Genomic DNA, 5131 nt, shown 5'->3' on the forward strand with positions numbered 1-5131 from the left:
GAGGCCACTTGTGTCTGTCATAATTCCTATTTAATAAATCTATAAAAACACATACACGGTTTCATCATCTGGTTTTAATATAGTAGTAAAATATTGTGATGTGTAATCACATGTGTTGTGTTATTGTGCAACCCATTTTAACGTAGATTATTAACATTTGTATTATTAGGTTATTAACCAGACTTATTTGGAGTACTGATTGGTAATATAGGCCTACTAGATTTATGATGACCGTATTTCATGTATGTAGGTTGGTGTGCTACTTCAAATGTTTGCACCTTTTTGAAGCTCTATATGTAGCTCTGTTAAGCTGAAAGCAATAGGTTATTGACTGACATTTTATATAGAGAACGTTTTATTTGTTTGTTATAGGAACACCAATGAGTGAGGAGGTTAAGGTTGCATTGACTTCCTATCAGGAATGAGGGGAACTCTATTTTTGAAACGATTTGGTCATGACAGGACAAGAACGGTTATTCCATTGGCTGACGCTCTTGAATGCGGCCTCTGTGTGTGACAATAATAAATCCGATGGGGTGAAACGACCACCGGCAAGTGTTTCCGCCACGACCCGTATCTTGTAGCCCAATAATAGCTCGTAGGATCAGCGAAAGATGCCCCTCTTCGATGTATGATATCTGTACTTTCATATTTCTTTTGAAATCAATAATTTACAATAGAAAAAGGTGATTCCAATGAAATTACAGTAATAGAAACAATTAATTTAGCAATGGCAGTCTGTTTTACGGAACCGCTTTGTAAGCCGTGTATGTACCATGTAAAATTCAAAGGTAAGCCAAAAGTAGCATGTCTTAATTTGATGTCAGCGTACTGTACCTGTTCTATACCTACACAATGCTATTTTAACTGGGTGGATACAACTCACGAATAATTCCCGACTCAGTTAGCTAATATGAGCAAAACGTAGCCTAATAGCCTAATATCACGGCACCCTGAATTAGTGGATGACGTCAGTATTTGAATAGTGTAAAAAAAGCCCACGGTGAAGACGACTCTACTGTTACTGTATGTTGATTGTCACCCACACAAGTACTATGTCTCGCATGTCCGTATAGTATTAACGATGACGTTTTCCCAGTGGAATTGCATGTGAAGAAGTCTTTGGTGCCAATCCACCTGAGCTGCGAACAGGTGGGGCTGGAGATGCTGTGCCTGTGCGGTCAGCTAGACCTCCTCATCCGAGCTCAGGTTCACCAGGTAGGGACCCACAGCCGGGATGTTTATGCACTCTCAGAAAGACTCAATCATATGGAAATGCTATGCACTCTCAGAAAGACTCAATCATATGGAAATGCTATGCACACAGCAGGACAGGAACAATACACATCATAAGGGCAATGCACACCATAGAAGTGTCCACACTTGTGGCACCATTTTAAGTCTATGAAATGTCTGGGATGTAAATGGATAACTGTCAGAACTGCTAATATGATCGCTTCTGCATTACAGTTTCAAGAACAGCTTAAACAGGATTCCAGCCCCATTGAATCACATGTTCTCCAAAGACAAGGTAAATTCGGACCATTTCTTCAAGCTGCAGTTTCAGTGAAATTACTTGTTTTGTTAATACACCCTAAGTAACATTCTATGGAATTCTATGTCCTCTTTAAGGATCTGATATTATAGAACAAATGCATCAGTGCCTTGAACACCTGCCCAAACCTGTGCCAGAACTTGAGGTATGTTTGTCTTTTCTTTTTGCTAGGTCTTCTATTTTAATTCATTTAAAATACTATTTGACATTCCTTATGGTTAATACAGTGTTATTATTCTTTTTCTCCAGGATTACCTGGATATTGTGGGACTGTCCACTATGTTTCCTCGAGTGGAGATTTTTGTCATACATGGCAGCCCTGTAGATATGCTGGAGAAGCCAGCTATGGATGGTGACAATAGCCTCTTAATCAAATATCACATACAGTAAAATACTCATGCTACATGTGTAATAAACTAATAAAAGTCCACCACCTAAACCAATGTAAGATGATGAAGATATGTGATCATTTTAATCTCTTACAGGGTACTTTCCATATATTGGGAGACTTAACCAACTCCTTGTCCTCTGCCAGCAACTTGAGGATGATGTCAGACATCTAGGAAGTCACAAATACATTGCCCATCAGTTATCAGTAATTTATGTGAGTCCCCTGACACAGCGCACGCACGGATGCTTTGATTTGATGTACATATCTTTTGTTTGACTTTTGTAAAGGACTAATAACGTGTGTATACCCCTGCATGTAAGCATATTCACATACAAGGTTGGACTTGATGAGTCTCTGGTGTGAGTGACCAATATGACCTTTTGCTTGTGTGCCACACAGCAAGTTCTTAGTTTGTTAAAGGGCATCCTGCCCCTCGCTGGTATAAGGAGAGGCATCGAGGCTAACTTCAAAGAAATTAAAATGGCTCTGGTGCCCGAGGAAGGATCCAAACTGGAGCCTCAGTTGCCCGCACACCACATCGACTGGTAAATATGGAAAATCATCTCCTCTCATCTCTGGATAACACAAGCATCTGTGTCTTACTTACCATGGATGAGAATGAGCAACATCATTCACTCTCTGTGATTTTAAAATCTTTTTTTGTTTTTAAATCAGGATACTGGAAGTCACTCAGAGTTTAATATCAACAGTGTCTTCACTTCCAGAGGAACTTACCGAGGACCTTGACCAAGTTATGGCATTTATTTCTAGGCTGAAATGATGACAAACAAGTGTGATTTTCTACTGATATTCCCAGCAATTCAGATCTTCACTTGTGTCTTAATGGAATGTCATTTTGAATGTTGTAAAAACATTGTTATATTAATGTGATAGATGATGAGGAATGCATGTCCAAGCTGTTGTTTTTGGACCATTTACAAGAGTGTAAATAATATGGGGTTATGTTGATTTTGTACACCATTTAAAAAATTGATTTAGAAGAGTACACTGCAACCATGGTTTCTTTTAGTGCATTGCACAACAGATCGAGTTGATATGCTGGAAGAGAACCTTCAAAACATTTTGCCAAGGATATTTACCACTGCACTATACGGTAGTATTTTCTATTTTTCAAAAGTTAACCTTAGATATTTAGTCGGCTTCTGTATGGCATTTGATGCATCCATCACTCTCATATAGTACGTAACAGAAGTGAATGAATTTCGAAAGGTTTTCATTGTTATTATAATAACTTGACCTGACCAGTGAACCCAATAGCTTCATCAGTGCAGACCGTAAGTTTTGTTTTGTGTGTTTGATTTCAAATTATTATGCAAAAACAAGTTTTATGGTCACATTATATGAAAGTCTATTAAAGTGTAAATGTCAATGTGTCATTAAAACATATGCAATGGCTAACGTCACTAGTGTAATGTCTTTCCATTAGCTTGTCCCGTGGTGAATATCATACTGGTGAAAGAGGTTATTCCTTAATAAAACCTAGCTGCTGATGTAATGTCTCCGCTGGACGCTGTGGCAGAATAATGCTTTAATTTAACATTACCGCCCACGGCCTCATAAACATGTTGGCTATAGCATACATTACAGAACGCATAGCCCATATTTTCCTTTTCCAATGACGTGTTCCACGAGTCGAGGTGCGCAGGCTCCATCTACTGTATGCAAAGTCCACTGCATCGCTTTTGTTCTTGCAAGCATATGCCGCGGGATGGCGCACTGAAGCCTTATGTTTTAGGATTTCCTTAAACATCATATGCTCATTTCTGCATGTTTTCTCTACTCGGTAAGACATTAATTGTCCTTTTCTATTTTTGCTACCAAGGAGAGGTCACACGTATTATGTATCTGCAGAGGATAAATGGTACACTTCCTTGACCGGTCGGACGAAGGGAGTGAGGCAGTTTTACGCTGTAGTCAGTTTTCAGTGGTTCAAGTGTTGTATTTCTTCTGTCAAAACGGCGTCGTCGGTGTTGGTTTCGCATCCTAACAGGGGAGGTTCCCACTGAACCCCCGGAGTCCTAGACGATTAGTAGCATTTGTTTAAGGGTGAACATGTGGGGGATGGGTGAGAAGAACCATGAAGGAATCTGAGTGATGCCACTTGTGTCCAATCAACTTATGAGTTTTGGTTTTACAGACGCAAGCGAAACCAATAGCTTGTTCACGTAGGCTGGATTTACTAATGCCGGATATCAGAGCGCTTCGGAATTCTACGTGAACTACTTAATGAATGTTGTTTCTGAATTTGATACATTGCTTCTTAAGCACATGTATTGTAACTGTCGAAGAACGTACACCTACCATTCTAGAGCCATATTAGTAAACAACACGCTTTGAAATCGGAGTTTTGGAGTCAGACAAGATCTACACGTTGTCATCAACATACCTGTCCGAATCATTTTAGCGGGCATAGTGACAATAGAGTCTTTCATACAATGTAGTCGTCCAGGTAGCATGCAAACGGTCTTATATTTCTTCCTAAAACGATGCAAGTCCGTCGTAGTAGGGCACGTATGTTATTTAGGCCATAGATTCATCCCAGCTAAAAAAAAATACAGCTTGAACAATACCAATGCCGGCATAAACAGTCAAATTCAGAATGTCTTGTACATTTATTGACATAAGTAGACTGGTCCGTATGAACACTCATAGCTTGGTCTTCACCAAACCTACTGCTAAGTAGACCTAACCAAGAGCAGAAAAACAAACCTTGCATGTTAATGTACTTTTAAACCAAATTGCCGTAGTTTTGTTGTTTAGGTGCACCCTAAAATGTGTTTTGAGCTGCGAACTAAATGATACGACTGAACTGTGATGAAACACATTAATTCTGCTGTTAATATTGACAAAATTCTAATGTTTATAAAAATGCCATTTTATGGGTTGAAAATGGCTCAACATCCACCAACTATTTAAAATCATCCAAAACCTATAAAGCTTCTTGCAAGGCTGATGGTGATGTATCTACGACCATTTCGAACATATCCAAGACCTGAAATTAGCAGGCCCACCATCACATGCCCCAGCCTCAGCCTGTAGGTGTGAGTCTCACTTTCATTTGGTGATCGATAGTCATCATTCACAAGGGTCTACTTTTACTTTTCCCCCAGATAATTTCTTACATTATCCACTCAACAGCCATATGGAAAATGATCTGAAAAGAC

The sequence above is a fragment of the Sprattus sprattus genome (genome assembly GCF_963457725.1).
Source record: "Sprattus sprattus genome assembly, chromosome: 5".
In the NCBI taxonomy this organism is placed as follows: Eukaryota; Metazoa; Chordata; class Actinopteri; order Clupeiformes; family Clupeidae; genus Sprattus; species Sprattus sprattus.